The sequence below is a fragment of the Myxine glutinosa genome, chromosome 5, assembly GCF_964187855.1.
Source record: "Myxine glutinosa chromosome 5, kmMyxGlut1.1, whole genome shotgun sequence".
Classification (NCBI taxonomy): domain Eukaryota; kingdom Metazoa; phylum Chordata; class Myxini; order Myxiniformes; family Myxinidae; genus Myxine; species Myxine glutinosa.
This window is the reverse complement of record NC_136265.1, coordinates 183,264,933-183,284,253: the sequence shown is the minus strand read 5'-3', so window position 1 is coordinate 183,284,253 and position 19,321 is coordinate 183,264,933.

Genomic DNA, 19,321 nt, shown 5'->3' with positions numbered 1-19,321 from the left:
ATTATCTTCGGAAGGAGGTTCAGTATATGTTGGAGAATGACATAATCGAACCAAGCAGCAGTGAATGGAGCTCATCATGTGTGTTGGTTCCAAAACCCGATGGCAGTTTTCGCTGTTGTACGGATTTAAAACGGGTTAATGCAGTGACCAAGACTGACTCATATCCCATCCCGAGGGTTGATGACTGTATTGATAGAATAGGCCCAGATAAATTTGTAACAAAGTTTGACTTGCTGAAAGGGTATTGGCAGAATCCTCTTACTGATAGAGCCAAGGAAATCTGGGCTTTAGTCACACCAAATGGGTTGTATCAGTACAAGGTTCTTCCCTTTGGATTGAAAAACGGGCCTGCTACATTTCAACGGCTGATTAATAAGCTTATTGCAGACCTTGAGGGGGTGGAGGCTTATCTGCATGATGTCATCATCCACACTATGACCATGGAAGATCATATTAAACAAATTCAGGCATTTTTCGAGAAACTGACCGAGGCAGGGTTGACCATCAACTTATCTAAGAGTGAGTTTGTAAAAGCACAGGTGGTGTTCCTCGGCCATGTCGTAGGTCAGGGTCAGGTGCAACCGGTGACAGCCAAGATAGAAGCCATTGATCGCTTCCAAGTTCCAAAACGGAAGAAGGAGCTTATGAGATTCTTGGGTATGGCTGGTTGGTACCGGCAGTTCTGCAGGAATTTTTCTGATGTGGTAGCCCCTTTTAACGAATTTGCTGAGGAAAGAGGTCAAGTTTGTTTGGGATGACAAATGTCAGGCTGCCTTTGCCCCCGTCAAAGCAATATTAATGAGCTCTCCTGTCCTAGCAGCCCTGGATTTTCAAGCACCTTTCATGTTGGCCAATGATGCAAGTGATGTGGGGGCTGGGGTAGTTCTATTACAGGAAGATGAGGATGGAGTGGATCACCCGGTGTGCTACTACTCCAAAAAGTTTAACAAACATCAGGCAAATTATGCCACTGTGGGAAAAGAGACCCTTGCTCTCCTGCTAGCGCTTCAGCATTATGAGGTTTATCTGGAATCTATCTGGGCACCTTTGCACAGCTTTGGCAGCGTGACTGTGACTGTCATCCAAACGGGATTCTGGTCTCGGTTAGACATTGTTCTGACGATCACTGGAGCGGATCGACTTTGGCTTGATGTCGGAATAGAGACATTGGGAATGTTCTTCTTTTCGCTCACTTGGAGCACAGTGAGTTATATTGTACGAATCTGATGGTACCATCATAGGAAATATATATTGGTTGTACAATTGATTTCTATTGTTGTTGTACTGTTATTCTTGTGTGATCTTAATACAACACTTGTTTGTTGGTAACAATTGGTGTGGTTTCACCATTGATCTTTGACATACAGAATAACACATCTTTCTGCCGTGACTCCTCTCGGGGCTCAGAGGTACACTGTGACCGGGGTTTGGGGAGGAGCACGTAACAATATATATATATATAACTTCGGCTGTTCTGGAGGAGTGGCTTTTTAAATGTTTATTCTTCAAAAAATCATAACCCCGAAACCATGTGACCTATGACGTCATGGTCATGGAACTTTTTGTTTGTCGTTGGTATGCGATCATGCGTGTAATATCTCGCCTCGATCTGTTCAGATGTTTCGGAGAAAAAGGATTTTTAGTAGTTTTAAGGCTTTTGTGCTAAAAAAAAATGGCGACCGAACCACGTGACTAATGACATCATTATTATTTTTTCTCCACCAATTTATCCCAAGATGACACAATAAATTCCATCCTGATCGGATGAAGTTTTGTACTTGTCGAATTATGACGTCATAATGAAGGCACCTATGACATCTTCATTGACATGTGTTATTCCCCATGGAGAGTTATTTTCAATGAGCCATGTCAACTTTTTTCAATGCAGCGCTTTCGGAGATATAGAGGTGCAAAGTTTTTCGGATTTTACAAGATGGCACCCGAACCACGTGACCTATGACGTCATAATTATAATTTAAAAATTGCACATGAGGAAGTGCAGCTATGGTGTAAATTTCATGTCAGTCGGACCAAGGGTTGCATAAATATGATTTGAAGCTTCCAAAAATCACCCTGGAAACATGATTTATAAAAACAATGAAAATGAAGGAGGAAGCTTCCAAAAATCACCCTGGAAACATTATTTCTAAAACCAATGAAAATGCACGTGGAAGCTTCACAACATCACCCTGGAACACATTATTTCATAACATTATGTGCAGGTTGATTATTTTTTTGTTTTATAAACATTTTTTTTTCTTTGTTTGTTTAACGTCTTATGATTATGTTAGTATGATTCTACATGCTGCCCTGTCTTCTAGCAACCATTGAAATTGATTTAAAATACCTTTAGTTGGTGCAGTATACTGTTTATTCTAACAGGTGAGCACCAGGGGTATTGCCCTGTGTTTTTTTCCCCAACTCAGATCTTCATTGATTTTTTTCTGTCCCAAACAAACCGTGTCCTCATTGGTTTTTTTTCTGTCCCAAATCGTGTCGTCATTGGTTTTTTTCTGTCCCAAATCGTGTCGTCATTGGTTTTTTTCTGTCCCAAACCGTGTTTTTCTCGGTTTTTATCTGTCCCAAACCATGTCTTCGTTGTTTTTTAGCTCACGTGGACAAGTTTAGGGGAGCTTATGCGATGGCGCGTCGTCTGTCAGTCCGTCCGTCCATTCGTAAACACTTGAAACTTCTTCTCCGAAACAGCTGACGGGATTGCGACCAAATTTGGCACAGATGATATTTGTTGTGTTGTGACTAAAGTTTGTTCACGCAATAAAAAAAATTGGGGTCTAAGGCGGTCTACCGGTGGTCAAAGTGGGTCCAAGTTTGACCCCTCAAAATATATATTTGATTTCTTCTCTGAAACTACACACACAATTTCGATGAAACTTCACCACAACATTCGTCATCCGTGATGCACCAAAGTTTTTTTTTTGTGTACTAGATTGAGGCTCGAAAGAGCTAACATTAATCACAAAAAAAAAAACGGACACACAAAACATACAATAAAGGGAGCGGGAGACAAGATGGGGGGAGAGAGGGAAGCACACAAGTACAACAGCAGAGAACAGGGACAACGGAAGATCTGTGGGAGGGAGAGGGCTTGGGGGGGAAGAGGCGCTGGAAGGGGGTTGGGGGTGGGAGAGATCTAAAACACATGGACACTGCTAGGACTTCCAGGAAAGAAGTCAGAATTTTAGAAAAGTGGATCTGGGGTGAATTAACAGGGGTAGAAAACTTAAAGGTTTTGGATGGGGGAAGATAAGAGATGGTGGTGAACAGCTGTTTTAAAGACCTGGAGGTAGGAGTGGGATTGAAGAGAGTGAGGGAGTTTGTTCCAGAGGCGGCAGTAAAGAGGAATTAAAGAGTGAAGGTGAGCAGAGAGTCTTGATTTTGATGGTTTCACCAGAAGAGGGTTGCTGGCAAATCTTGTGCGACCTGTAGGAATATTCGGGGGACAGAGCAGAGACAGAGCAGGGGGAACAAGGCCGGAGAGGAGTCGTTAGAAGACAGAAAGACCACCAACCTGCCTGCGGTGAGTGAGTGAGTGAAAGGCCCTCGGAGGCAGCTTCATTGCGGGGGATTCCAATGATTCTGAAAGCTTTGGTTTCAACAACGTGAAGCCGAGCTAGGTGTGAGGCAGGAGCACCGTCCCAGAGGGGAGAACAGTATTCCATTGAGCTGTGGATGAAAGCATTGTATGTGGTGAGGAGCTCAGGTGTGCCAAGGAAGGACTTCGCACGACGGAGGATGCCCAGTCGGCGACTGGCTTTGGAGGCCTGCCTGGAAATGTGGTTTTCCCAGGAAAGATCATGGCAGATAGTGAGACCCAAAAGCTTGAGTAACAGAACTTCTTGGAGAGGTTTGTTGAGAAAGTAGATGGGAGGGTTGTCCAGTCAGTCTTTTGGGAGAGACAAAGTAAGAGTGTGAAATTTGTCAGGATTGAAAGACATGTTCCACATGTTTGACCAGTCTGTGATTTTGTCCAGGTCTGCAGAGAGTGAGGAGGCTGCAGACTACCGATCTGAGGGATGAGGTATGGAGCGACAGAGAGTAGAGTCATCAGCAAAGAGATAGAGAGGCTTTTCCAGAGAGTCGGAGATATCATTGATGAAGACCAGAAAAAGCACAGGGCCCAGAACACTGCCTAAGGGAACTCCAGCCTGCACAGGAAGGGGGAGATGAGAGAAATCCATTCAGGGCCATACGTTGACTGCGAACAGAGAGGAAGTCCGCAAGCCATGCGTGCAGATTTTCATCGATACCATAGGAGGAGAGTTTGGTGAGCAGAGCGGGTGGCGAGACCGTATCGAAGGCACGTGGTATGTCAAGGGAGACAGCTCTGATTTTCTGTTTGGCATTGAGAACCTCCATCCATTGTTGAAACAGCAGAAGCAGCATGTCCAGAGTAGAATAACCTGGCCTGAAACCAAATTGATGATCCACGATCAAGCCATTGGAGAAGTGGAAAGATTTGATATCCGAAGCAATGATAGATTCCATGACTTTGCTCATAATTGGTAGCAGGCTGATTGGTCTGTAGTTGCAAGGATCTGTTTTTGCATCTTTTTTCTGTAAAGCGGTAATGTTGGCTGATTTCCAAGCAGATGGCAGATGACCTTGAGCAAAAGAGAGGGTGAAGAGAACAGAGAGAGGGTGAGATAGAGCAGCAGAGCAGGATTTTAGGATCTGTGGGCTGATGCCATCTGGTCCAGTTGCAGAATCAGAGTCGAGGTTTGACACAAACATCTCCACTTTGTCAGGAGAGAAGGACACAGAGTCCAGGAACAGCTGGGTACGACTGGATAAGGTGGGTACAGAGAGAGACGGGTTTGGGACACAATATTTTAAGGCAAACACAGTTGAGGGATTTGGCTTTTTCATGTGCGGTGTCAGCTGTGTTGCCATTTGAGGTAAGGGAGGGGATGGAGGAGGAACAAACACCAGAAACAGGTTTGACCAGATGCCACCAGGATTTGGAGGAGGGAGACAGGTTTGAGAGTTCAGTCTTGAGAGTGGAGAGATAGTGCTTCCTGGTTCTCCTGAGGGTAGGCACACACTTGTTCTGAGCTTGGTGGAAGGTACTGAGATTACCTTCAGTTGGATTTGCCTTCCAAGAGGCAGAGGCAAGTTGTTTCAGGGCAACTGCCTCACCACAAGCTTCAGTGTACCATGGACGGGAGGAAGGGTATGACAACTGCAGACGAGATGGGATAAATCTGTGCATGAGAGAGAGCAATTTACTTTGGAAGAATTCCCAGGAAGAGTTGATGTCAGAGGCAGTAGAGATGGGAGACCTGTCCAGATGATTTACAGCTGCTCGAAGACCATGCCAGTTGGCCTGCGTGAAATGCCAGACTCATCTACGCTGAGGAGGCTCTCTGAGAATGGCCAGAGAGATGTCCACTTTAGCAAGAAAATGATCAGAAGAACCAATTGGAGCAGAAGAAGAGTAGCAGGCATTTGCAGGGAAGTTCGTCATAACTTAGTCTAGAAGAGAAGTTACTTCATTGACTGAGATCCAGGTCAGCAAATTGACAGATTGTGTCAGTCCCAGTGAGTCACAGAAGTCCTTTGCTGAGGTGCCATGGCTGGTGAGAGAGGAACCCACACCCAGTCAGCTGGCATGATGACAGTTGAAGTCGCCACATATGAGGAAGAGTGAGTTGGGATGAGTGGATAGAAGTTTGTCCATGTTGTCAGACAGGGAGATGTAAATGGAGTCATCACTGTTTGGAGGACGGTACAGAACACATATGAACCAAAGGTGGGAGCAGAGAGGAAGCCATAGACAGAGGTACTCCTGGGGTGGGGTGGAGAGAGGGCAGTGCAAGGAGAGTGAGGAAGAGAGTTTTTGATAAAGATAGCAACCCCACCACTAGGACGAGGTGCACGTTTATCATACTGGAGGAGGGAATAACCAGGAAGAGATATTGAGGAATCAGATACAACTTGAAGGAGGAAAGTTTCTGTCAAGCAGATTATGTCTGGTTTGTCAAAAACAACCTATATGGAGAGATCAATCAGGTTTGAGCGAAGGCCCTGGATGTTTGAGGTCCATACTGTTAAGGAAGAGGAAAGGGGAGCATCGGATGCAGGACAGGGGAGTGGAGGGTTAGGGTAAGTTGAAGGGTGAGAGGGGGAGGTCGGGAGAGCTGTTGATAGTGTGTCGGGAATTGCAGAAGAGTTGGGAGAAAGGGAAGGATGAGGAGGACAAAAGGTTTGATGGTGATGGGATGAGAGTAGGGGGAAAAGGAGGGTTCTGGGACACCTTAAAATTTAACATTGAAGTCAATGGGGAAAATTATAGAATCTTATTGACTCACGCCCCATCTCTTGAAAAATTACACCCTTTTTCTCCCTCTTTTCACTTATTAACTCTCCCCATTTTTCATTATACTCGTACAGAGACCCAACGAATATTTGTGTTTCATTTTTAGGTTATAGCTTAATTTTCTTAAAAGCAGAAACACCATCTAAAATATTGATAAATATGACATTAGAATTTAACTCTCGGTTTAGGTATCACTGTTGAGCTGATATGAAATGATAAACTTCTCTTAATGATCTCATCTGACCCCCTCCCAAACCACATATCATTTTATGATTAGAGTAAATTATTTTCCCCTCAATCTCCTGACAACCATCAAAGTTTTCAGTCCACTCAAGGATGTTGCCTCTTTGAGCCTCTAACTTACTCGTATTTAAATTTATTCGCTTATTTGTTTTATTTACCTTACCCCTGTTATTTCTTCAATAATACTTATTTGATATTTCTCACATTCATGATGTTTTCCATTTATATACTGTTACGTGCTCCTCCCCAAACCCCGGTCACGGTGTACCTCCGAGCCCCAAGAGGAGTCACGGCAGAAAGATGTGTTATTCTGCATGTCAAAGATCAATGGTGAAACCACACCAATTGTTACCAACAAACAAGTATTGTATTAAGGTCACACAAGAATAACAGCACGAAAACAATATTAATCAATTATTGTACAACCAATATATCATTCCTATGATGGTACCATCAGTTTCGTACAATATAACTCACTGTGCTCCAAGTGAGCGAAAAGAACATTCCCAATGTCTCTGTCCCAGCTTCAAACCAAAGTCGATCCTCGCTCCAGTGATCGTCAGAACGATGTTGTATCGAGACCAGAATCCTGCTCGGTTGACAGTCACACTGCCAAAGATGGGGAAAGGTACCCTCAAGAGGTGACTGGGAAATCACACCTTCGGGTATGGACGTTCAACGGCTCCCAATCGGCGAACCGCAAATTCCCACTCAAAATCCACGTTACACACACACACACCAGGTTAACATATGGATGTGGTGAAATGGTTGAAGCGAGGTGAAAAGCCTGGAGCGATCCGAAATCTAGCGCGAGGCAAAATGGCCAACGGCCCGTACTCGAGACGTAACGGCACTACAATGATTCTCTTCGGAATCAACCGCAAAACCTGTCATGCAGGTTTATCTGTCACAGTAATAACAACTCTGTCGCAGGAATCCCTTTCCCAGGAAACCCAAAGTTCACTCATGACCTCCGTTCGCCAGCGTTTGCTCAAGACCTCGAAGCAGCTCGGCTTCTTCCACCTTACTCGCTCCGCCTCCTTTTCCTCTTCTTCTTCGTCTTCTTCTTCGTCCGGTTCCCGATCCGGTTTCCGGTTTCTTTTTAAACCATTAATTATTTTTTTTACCTTTTGAAAACAGTTATCTACAATTCACTTAAACGATAACAATAATAGTACATGGAACCAAAAATGTTTACAGTGGATGAGAACCACAACAACGGAAGTGACGAATCTGTAACAATACCAAGGCTGTCTATACCTCCACTTTTTGGTTTGGTTATTGCTTGGTTCTATCATTTATTTATTCGTAAAAAAAAGGTGGCGGTAGCCCGTTAAAATCTCTAACCCCCTTTTTATCTTATCACTTATATATTTATCTTAATATATCTTAACACTTATGCTTATCACTTATATTTATCTTATCACTTATAACCATAAGGGAGACTATCAATTCCATTTTCTAAAATAAACCTCTTATCATCAAAAGCTCCAAGAGCTTTCTTATTTACCTCTTCTGAATATAATTAATGTTTATAACTTCTTATCGTATTCATTTTTCGAAACTTTTCTTTCTTTAAAGTTAAACAATCTTTCTATAATTCACCAAATGTCCATCCCTCTGTCTGTCCGTTCGAAGGTACTGCAAAAATGGCTGAACCAATCGCTACGATATTTTGGGTGGGTAATCCTAGGACCCCCTGGAGTAAAATAGGCCATATTGTTTTTCCAATTTTTCCAATTTTCCAATTTTTCCAAACACGATGGAATAATATTGTTGCAGTTGTGAGAATAAAGGATAACCCCCCTCGTAGTTAGTTGCACCACAACATGTAGCCTCGCTTAGTTCAGTTATTTCTTATTCAATGTTAAGCATAGTCTCCTTTCCGGTGTTAGTATGCGTTGAGCAGGCCAGTAAGTGTAGGCTTCGGTGCTCCTGGGGCTGGAATACCACGTGCTAGGCCTGAAACAAGTCTGGAAGGCCCCAGGGAGGAGCTACAGGGGAGTGGCCAGTAAGCGGCCAGCAGCCAATGAACGCTCAGGGGGAGTGGCTAACAACAGCAGCCAGAGGAGGGGCTTGGAACATTCAGGTAAGACTCTGGGTGGGGCTATAAGACCCTGCCCCGGGCCCCCCACACGAGTGCCCCAGTGAACAAGGAGGAGAGTCTGCTTGGTGTGTCGATATTGCTAGGGCTCTCGGTGTGAACAAACTCTCTCTGTGAACGGTCTCGCTCTTGCCCGCTGCCCCCGAATGATCTCCTCCGTGTTAAGCTCCCTCTGTCATAGAGTGGTGTGATCGAGAGATAGCACGAACTCTCCCTACCCTGCGCTCTGCTGTCGGTTAATCGCGATTGCGAGGACGGTCTCTCCCGGGGCCAACTACGCCAACGACCTTCCTGCCTGGGCTCCCTGCACGTGCCGCGGACCTTTCAAGGGGACACGCCAGCGAGCTGACTGGAGCGAACGGCGCCAAGGACGCGTTTGGAGCGCGTACTTTTCCTTCCTTCTTTTCCCCGCGTGAGTGAGTGGGCCCTTGTCCGGGGATTAAGATAAGACTGATTAAGTATCTGCTCTGTGTCTCTTTTCTTTGGCCATTGTAAATTGTATAATAAATCTGTGTTCTTCCTTCCATTTGGTCGTTCCCGTCATTTTCCACCATTGGCTTCGCACTGTACGAATAAGACCGCTCAATCGGGTTTCATAAGAAGTAACGGCACGAGTCACGTGACACGCAAACCGCTCGGCGTATCCGATTAGCGTGGCCCGTGCGAGGTCCAGTCCCCGTTCTCGTGGCGGTGTGTGTACCGAAGGTACCTGGGGATTCGACCCGATACCCTTCCGCACGCTTGCTACGGGAGTGGCGGCTCTGCCTCGTGGACTCGAAGCTTGAGGGGGAAAAGAGTTTAACCCCCCTCTGTACGTCGACGGGCTCGAGAGTTCCGCAACAATATTTACCGATATGAACAGTGATGTGACTTTTGTTGAAACTCCACATACCAGGAGAGAGTAGATCGACTCCTGACAAACTCTTCCTATATAAATGTGTGGCTCCGAAGTAACACGGCAGCATGTGCAAAGCGACTGAGAAACAAGTGTGTGCGGCCGCTTCCGTGTTACAGATTCGGCGCTCATTCTTCAAACATAAACGTGCGACTGAGAAAGACATGTAGCGGTCGCTTCCGTTTTGCAGAATTCAATCTTTTTTTCAAAATGGACGCCATGTACTGTTTAGATTTTGATGATTTGCATGTGATATGATTTAACGGATGTTTAGATAAATCGTTTAAAATAAAAAGCCTTCAATTTCTGATATTTTGCCTTTTCATTTGGGCCTCCCAATTGAAGCCCCGCCCATAGAGCAGGTACTGTTGCTAGTTATAATAATTTGCAAAGTTTATTGTTTCTTTAATAACATTTTTCTTTATTCTTTTTAACTTTTTATCACTCTTTTCAATATTATTATCAATATATTCATAAACATAAGCCTTAGATCTCAATCCTATGAATTCACTCATTACCTAACCCCCCAATTCATCCTTAAACTTTCCAATAACCTTTTTATTCTTTGAAGAAAACAACATATCACCTGACTTATAATTACTTGTATCATATATATCAACATCATCAAGCATATCTGAATAAACATCTTCTGTATTAATTTTCAAAATAAAACTATCTGCATCCATATAAAGTAGATTAACATCATTTTGATATTTCTTCCTTAAGTTATTATGTCTGCTGCTCTTCTGCAGTTAAATGTCTGCTGCTGCAGTTAAATGTCTGCTGCTCTTCTTCTGCTCCAATCGTCTCATCTGATCATGTGCTTGTTAAAGTGGACATCTCTCTGACCATTCTCAGAGAGCCTCCTCAGCGACGACGAGTCTGGCATTTCACTCAGGCCAACTGGCACGGTCTTCAAGCAGCCATCAATCATCTGGACTGGTCTCCCATCTCTACCGCCTCTGACATCAACTCATCCTGGGAATTCTTCCAAAGTAAATTGCTCTCTTTCATGCACAGATTTATCCCATCTCGTCTTCAGTTGTCATACCCTTCCTCCCGTCCATGGTACATGGAATCTTGTGGTGAGGCTGTTGGCCAGAACAACTTGCCTTCGTCTCCTGGAAAGCAAATCCAACGGAAGGAAATCTCATTTCCTTTCACAAAGCCCGAAACAAGTGTGTGTCCACCCTCAGGAGAGCCAGGAAACAATATCTCTCCGTTCTCAGGACCGAACTCTCTTATCTGTCTCCCTCTTCCAAATCCTGGTGGCGTCTGGTCAAATCTGTTTCTGGTGTTTGTTCCCCCTCCATCCCCTCCCTCACCTCAAATGGCTACACGGCTGACTCCGCACGTGAAAAAGCTGAATGCCTGAACTCTGTGTTTGCCTCTAAATCTTGTGTCCCAACCCCATCCCTCTCTGTACCCACCGTACCCAGTTGTACCCAGCTGCTCTTGGACTCTGTGTCCTTTCCTCCTGACAAGGTGGAAAAGTTTCTGTCAACCCTCGACCCTGATTCTGCAACTGGACCCGACGGCATCAGCCCACGGGTCCTAAAATCCTGTTCTTCCGCTCTTTCACTCCCTCTCTCTGTTCTCTTCACCCTCTCTTTTGCTCAAGGTCATCTGCCATCTACTTGGAAATCAGTCAACATCACCGCTTTGCACAAAAAAGGTGCAAAAACAGATCCTAGTAACTACAGACTAATCAGCCTTCTCCCAATTATCAGCAAAGTCATGGAATCCATCATTGCTTCGGATATGAAATCTTTCCTCTTCTCCAATGGCTTGATCTCTGATCATCAATTTGGTTTCAGACCAGGTCACTCTACTCTGGACATGTTGCTTCTGCTTTCTCAACAATGGTTGGAGCTTCCGCAATGCCAAACAGGAAATTAGAGCTGTCTCCCTTGACATATCACGTGCCTTCGATACGATCTGGCACCCCGCTCTGCTCACCAAACTCTCCTTCTTTGGTATCCATGGAAATCTCCACGCATGGCTGGCGGATTTCCTCTCTAGTCGTAGTCAACGTGTGGCCCTGAATGGGTTTCTCTCATCTCCTCTTCCTGTTCAGGCTGGAGTTCCCCAAGGCAGTGTTCTGGGCCCTGTGCTTTTTCTGGTCTTCATCAATGATCTCTCTGACTCTCTTGAAAATCCTCTCTATCTCTTTGCTGATGACTCTACTCTCTGTCGCTCCATTCCTCATCCCTCAGATCGGCAGTCTGCAGCCTCCTCACTCTCTGCAGACCTGGACAAAATCACAGACTGGGCCCAGCTCTCTCTGGGCTCTGTCCCCCAAATATTCCGACAGGTCGCACAAGATCTGCCTGCAACCCTCTTATGGTTAAACTGCCAAAATCAAGACTCTCTGCTCACCTTCACTCCTTCATTCCTCTTTTCTCCCGCATCTGGAACAAACTCCCTCACTCTCTTCAATTCCACTCCTCCCTCCAGGTCTTTAAAACAGCTGTTCACCCCCATCCAAAACCTTGATCTTTTCTACCCTCGCTAATTTCACCCCAAAATCCACTTTTTTGAAATACCAACTTCTTTCCTGGAAGTCCTTGGTGTCCTTGTGTTTTATACTTCTCCCATCCCCCTCCCCCTTCCCACGCCTCCTCCCCCCAAGCCCTCTCCCTCCCACACATCTCCCGATGTCCCTGCTCTCAAATGTTGTGTTTGTGTGCTTGCCCTTCTCTCCCCATCTTGTCTACCGCTCCCTCTTTTTATATATTTTGTTTGTCTGTTTGATTTGTTTGTGAAATAAATGTTAGCTCTTTCACGAGCCTCGATTCTGTATCAAAAAAAAAAAAAAAAAAAATTTGTAAAAGTAATCAAACATTAATGACTTTGATAAATCAAGAATTGATGTTCCAATATAAATAGGCTTATCCATTTCAATACTCTCTTTAACCAAATGGATAGCACAAAGGTTCTCTGAAAACACCTCTGCTCTTTGAAAACTGGGTCTATTAATTAATTTTGTTGTTTGTTTCCAAGATGTAGCAAGTCTTATGTTTTGTCTATTCCTAACATTTTCCATCGTCTTTCCAAATACAGCAATAACAGGCATTTTAAGGCCATTTTCCCTGCAAGAGCAGGGGTTAGCCTTGCGGTTCCCATGACAATCTTCTCCATTTTGCCCTATTTTCTACTTCTCCCCTTGTTAACCCCCTTGTCCGCGTTTCTTCTTCGACCATCTTTAGCCAAGTCTTTCTCGGTCTTCCCCGTCCTCTACTTCTTTCTGCATTCATTTCCATCATTCTTCTCAACCAGTCACTTTCATCCTTCCTCAACACATGACCAAACCATCTCAAACTGTTTCTCTTCACAGCATCCATCACAGGCTCTATTTCCATCATCTTTCGCAATTCATAATTTGTCTTCCCCTCTCTCAACGATACTCCGCACATCCATCGAACCATTCACATTTCCACCCTTTCCAGCCTTCGTTGCTGCTCTACGCTCATTACCCATGTCTCGCTCCCATAAATCATAACACTTCTCACACATGCAGCATATACCTTTCCCTTCAGCTTCAACGACACTCCCCTCCTCGTCAGCACGCCACTCAGTTCCCGAAACTTCTTCCATGCACATCTCACTCAAGCAACCGTTGCCGAGTCTGAACCACCTTCTCCATTCAGCATGTCTCCTAGGTAACAAAATGTTTTCACACCTTCCAGCTTCATGCTCTCTCCAAGATCCAACTCTACATTTCCTCCATCTGCAGCTCCCTCTGTGCACACCTTACACTTGAATGTAGCTGCCACACTGGTTAATGACCCTCTCAAACCACTACATTTTTGATGAACCCACTCAGCGCACATTGTATATTGAATGGAATTCACTCCGACACCATTCCTGCACACAGCACACGGCCACTTCCCAGTTCTTTCCACCTCACCACATGCTTTACCACTTGCCATCACCTTCATTTTTTCCGATATTCACCTTCAGACCATTTGTCTCCATACATTCCTTCCACTTGTTCATCTTCTCCTTTCGTCCATCCATACTTTCTGCAATCAGCACCAGATCATCTGCAAACAACAACTCCAACGGTAAACCCTCCTTAACGTTCCGAGCCAGCACCTCCATCACAGCTACAAATAGTAGTGGACTTCGTACCGTCCCCTGATGCACTCCACCTTCACCTCAAACTCACCACTGTTCCCGTCCTTCGTCCTTACAGCTGTGCGCGCTCTTTTGTACATTGCCATCACAACTCTGATCAACCATTCCTCCACTCCTAACTTCCTCAATGCCCATGCCACTACTTCACGTGGAACCCTACCGAATGCTTTCTTCAGATCAACAAACCCAAGAAACAACTTCTTCCCCTTCTCCAGATACTTCTCCTGCAACCGCCTCACAATAAAAAGTGCGTCTGTCATTCCTCTTCTTGGCATAAATCCAAACTGCATTTCGTCAATCTTCACTTTCCTCCTTATCCTCCTCTCCAACACCCTTTCCAATACCTTCATTCCATGCTCCAATAATTTTGTCGCTCGATAGGAGCCACAGTGCAAAGGGTCACCTTTCCCCTTGTATAGAGGGACGAGGGTACTCGGTTCCCAATCCACTGGAATGCGGCCTTCTTTCACCACCAGATTGCAGATCTCTGTCATTCTCTTCACACCCCAATTTCCCACTGCCTTCAACAGATCTCCCACAACTCCCGTCGGCCCTCCTGCTTTTCTACTCTTCAATGCTTTTATCGCTTCCTCAACTTCCTTCTTGGTTATTTTCTCTGCCGGTCCTAAAACTGGGTTACTCTCTATGTTGCCATCCCATTCATTCTCTGCATTCAACAGTATTTCCATATATCTCTTCCATCTTCCTTTAATTCCATCTGGGTCCACAACGATTTGTCCCACTTCATCCTTCAAGCAACTCACCCCCATCACATCACACCTCTCTTTTGCCATCTGCTTTGCAATCCCAAATACCGCTCTCTGACCCTCTTCCAAATCGAAGCGTTCTCCGACCATTTTCCTCCATGCCTCCTGCGCCGTTGCTACCTCTTTTTTTGCAGCTTTCTTGGCTGCCTTATAACTTTCATGCTCTGCCTTTTCTGCCCCCATACCCTTCGCCTTCTGCCACTCCTTGAACTTCTTCCTCTTCTTGTCATTCTTCTTTTCAACGTCATCAACCCACCACCATCTTTCTGAGTGCCTTGGTGGTCCTTTTGTCCATCCACATACCTCACCAACGGCTCCCAACAGACTATCTTTCATTGACATCCAACCACTTTCAAGCTCAACCGCATCATCCTCTACCATACGCAGCCTCTCTTTTAATGCCTCCCTCACTGTCACCTCTTTCAACCTCCACACCTTCATTCTCAGATGGTACTTCACCCGCCGAGCTCTCCTCGCACCTTTCACCCTTATGTCGCAGACAACCAAGTGGTGCTGTGAAACAGCCTCCTCCCCCGGGATCACCTTTGTGTCCTGGAGGTGCCCCCTATCTCGCCTACGCACCAGCAGGTTGTCAATGGTTGTCGTCGACCCACCTGACGTGTATGTAAAAAGGTTACTATCCTCTTTCTGGAACTGAATATTACAAATCAACAAATCAGCTCCATCAGCAAACTCCAAAATCCTTTCACCTTCTCCATTTCTCACACCATATCTGTAATCCACATGAACTCCCTCAAAACCATCCATACTCCTTCCCACATGTCAATTTAGGTCTCCTCCTACCACAACAACTTCCTCATCTTTCACGTTTTCCATCAGCTTCTCCATTGCACACCAGAACTTGTCCTTCTCTTCATCGCTCCGACCAACCTGCGGAGCATATCCCGAGATGACGTTCACCAAGAGCTTTCCAATCATCATTTTCACCATCATCAACCTTTCACTCACTCTAGTCACACTCACCACACTGTCTACAAACTCCTCAGAAAACAGGACACCAACACCATTCACGCCTTCTGGGCACCCTTGCCACACAAACTTTTATTTCTGTCCCTGCCTACCCTTCACCATTCTCACACCACTTCCCTTCCATCTTGTCTCCTGCACACAACATATGTCCACTCTTCTTCTGACCAATACTTCCACAACTTCTCCTGATCTCCCTGTCATTGTCCCTCCATTCCATGTCCCAAACCTCAGAAACCAATCTCCATGTCGGGCATCAGACGTTTCGTCGTCATAAATGGAGTGATTTCCACCCTTGCTTCGATCGGGTTCCCCACCTTGAGTTTTGACGAGAGGGAGTGGGGTCCCCCACGGGGTACTTGGGGTTGAACCCTGCCCATATGTAGTTGTAATTGTCATGGTTCTCTTTTTGAGGCAATGTTTTTATGGCCGGATGCCCTTCCTGACGCCAACCCTTTTAGTCGCCTCTTACGACATGCAGGGATACGGTGTACCTATTCTAAACTGGGGTACACACCGGGTAGTTCTAATTCAATATGGAACCAAAAAATCTTGTCTATTTATCCGTGTCAGGAAAAACCATGTATAGAGTAAATTTTTGGATAACCGATCAAGATAATCATATGATTTCCTTTAATGAAGAAATTATATCCATCAGAATTGACCTCTGTGAAGTTTTCCAATAAATAAATACGATGATTGTGAAAAAACACGAGTTGGGAAAATATAAAATAATTACAAAATATGGGGATGGGATGTTCGTTTCACCATTCTATAAGGGTGAAGGTATGTTTCTTGGCAGAGGATACTATAAACCTAAGAGACAACGGGGTGTGGGACATCAATTTAGAAATAAAGGAGATGGGATAATTGATACTCTAATGGGTATTGGTTCAACCATTGTTAAACATAAAGACCTGATTGGTTCAACTGCTTCTTCCGTGGGAAATGTAGCAGGTGCTCGAAAGAGTATAAAAGACGCTCAAAAGGAGTCTCATAAATTACAAGCAATCAAAGAAATTAAAAAAGGCAAAACCCAACTATCTTCACAAGAACGACAAAAAATCATTCAAATACTTGGGTCAGGGTTTCAAAAGTTTTAGCCTCTTTTTTTACTAAATAAATACAAGTATGGAAGCAATTGATAGTATCTATGATTTGGATGATACGATTATCATTTCAAACTCCACTAAAAAGGAAGACTATTTTAAGGTAAATGCTATAACAGGAACAGACTGGAATTCAAACGGAACAAAAAGTTTTGAAATAAATAATCAATAAACTTACTTGAATCTAGCTGATAGTTTCTTGTTGTGTAAATTTAAATTCACTAAGGCTGCGAATAACACGAATGCTACACTCGTAAATGATTTCTTCTGGAAAATGTTTGATAGTGTCCGTTTTGTATATTGGAACACAAGAGGTTGAAGCGGTTGATTATGTCTCTGCTACATCTGAAATGATCTAAACTTACACTATATTCGTTTGGTGATAGAATGGGTAAGGGAGCTGTTGAAGGTTTTATTCCTGATATGACAACGGGTACAAACACAGACCCTGGTTATAGTCAAAGAAAGTTAATGTATAACGATGATACAAAAGCAGTCAATATTTTTTCCGTAGCAGTTCCCCTGAAGGGTATATTTGTATTTTGTGATTATGATAAAGTTTTGTATGGACTTAAAATTCGATTTCAACTACAAAGGAATGATAATGTAAATAGGTTGCTTTTTGGGGCTGCTAATGATTTTGGTGATAATAAATTTGTTATTGATGATTTGTGTTGGTATATCAGTGAATGTACTCCTAATCTTAAAACGGAAGAGATGTTGAATAGCAGACTTAACTCAAAGAAACCGCTAAATGTATCATACCTTAAAAGAAGATGTCAACACGTTAAACTGGAAAACATTATCTACACCTGGAATTTGGGTGTTCTTCAAGGAAAGCCACGATACCTCTGGCTCATTTTTAATAAACCAGATGGAGATGAAGGTACTGATAAAAATAATGTGTTGAGTGATAATGTTAAGGTGAAACAACTTTGGGTTTCTCTTGATGGCACATTTTACCCGCGACATAGATTAGAAATTTATTGGAAAAAAATGATTATGCGGAAGCCTACAAGTCTTACCAAAAGGTGTGTGAAAGCAACGGTAATAATGATCCTATTTTGGATATGGTTGTGTTTCAAAAACTTTATACGATCTACGCAATTGACCTGAGTTCTCAAAAGGAAACTACAAAGCTTCCTACTATAAAGTAGGAAATAAATAATAAAAGTAATATACTTTTATAAAGATCTTTTAAATAATCTTAAAGTAATATACTTTTATAAAAGATTAAAATAATATAAAGATCTTTATATTATTTTAATATAGATCTTAAATCTTAAAGTAATATACTTTTATAAAAGATTAAAATAATATAAAGATCTTTTCTACCCCCACTAATTCACCCCAGATCCACCTTGTTTGAAATTTCCAACTTCTTTCCTGGAAGTCCTGGCAGTGTCCATATGTTTTATACCTCTCCCACCCCCCCTTCCCATGCCTCCCCCCCCCAAAGCCCTCTCCCTCCCACAGATCTCTCGATGTCTCCATGTCTCTCGGTCCCTGCTCTCAAATGTTGTGTTTGTGTCCTTCCCCCTCTCTCCCCATCTTGTCTACCGCTCCCGATGTTATTTGTTTTATGTGTCGGTGTGTCTTTCTGTGTGATTAATGTTCGCTCTTTCACGAGCCTCGATCTTGTATACAAAAAAAATAGAAGAAGAAAAAAAACAGTCTAATAGAGTGGATACTTCTCTATACATTGAAAGAGGGGAGAGTGAAAAAGTTGACACATATTGTTTGCTTTTGGAAGAGACAGAATTACAGATTAATACAGATAAAGGTGTTATGATTAATATCACAAAGATTTTTCTCAGAAATAAATGAGTAGAAAAGAACCAACAGGGGTATATGTTAATCAAATAAATCTTAATAAACTATTATCTCGTGTTCAAAATCAAAAGCCTTGTATTATTAATGTTAATACAATTCAAAGAAAAGAAGCAGTAAGAATTGATGTTTTGCTCACAAGAGAGCAGGTGAAAACACTAAATGATACTGGATCACTTAAATTTAAAATATCAAAACCTATGTTAAATAACTATTCAATAATTGAGATGAGAGGAGGATTTCTCCCATTTCTAATTCCTTTATTTGCTGGTTTAAGTGCGGCAGGAGTATTGACGGGTGGTATTTCAGCAGCGGTAAAAACTGCGAACGAAAGGAAGGCACAACTAAAAGCTCAAAAATAATTGGAAAGACATAACAAGGAGTTGGAGAAAGAAATTAGTTCAAGTGGTGTAATTTTAGATTTTGCTGAAAAGCTTGAAAGCCTACCTGATAAAGCGAGATTGTTAGTTGGAGATATGCTTTCTTCTATCGCACAGGTAGGTGTTAAACTAACAAAAAGGGGTAATGGATTATATCTTTCTCATAAATAAATGGATAAATGGTTTAAACAATTTTGAAAGAATACAACGTCAAATATTGAACTTGCTAAGTATTGTAAAAAAACTAAAAATTGATAATGTGGTTATTTGTATGAGAGATGAATTAACAAAGTTGTCCAAGAATACAATGAATATTATTATGAATTTAGACACACAGAATGGTTCTCATTGGGTTTGTATTCATAATAGTCAGGATAAATATTATTTTGATAGTTATGGTCTACCACCACCTGTTGAAGTAATACAATTCTTACAGAATGGTGTTTATCAAACATTTTAAGTTCAAGAAATTAATTCTAAATGTTGTGGTCAATTATGTTTATATGTATTATTTCAACTCAACAATAAT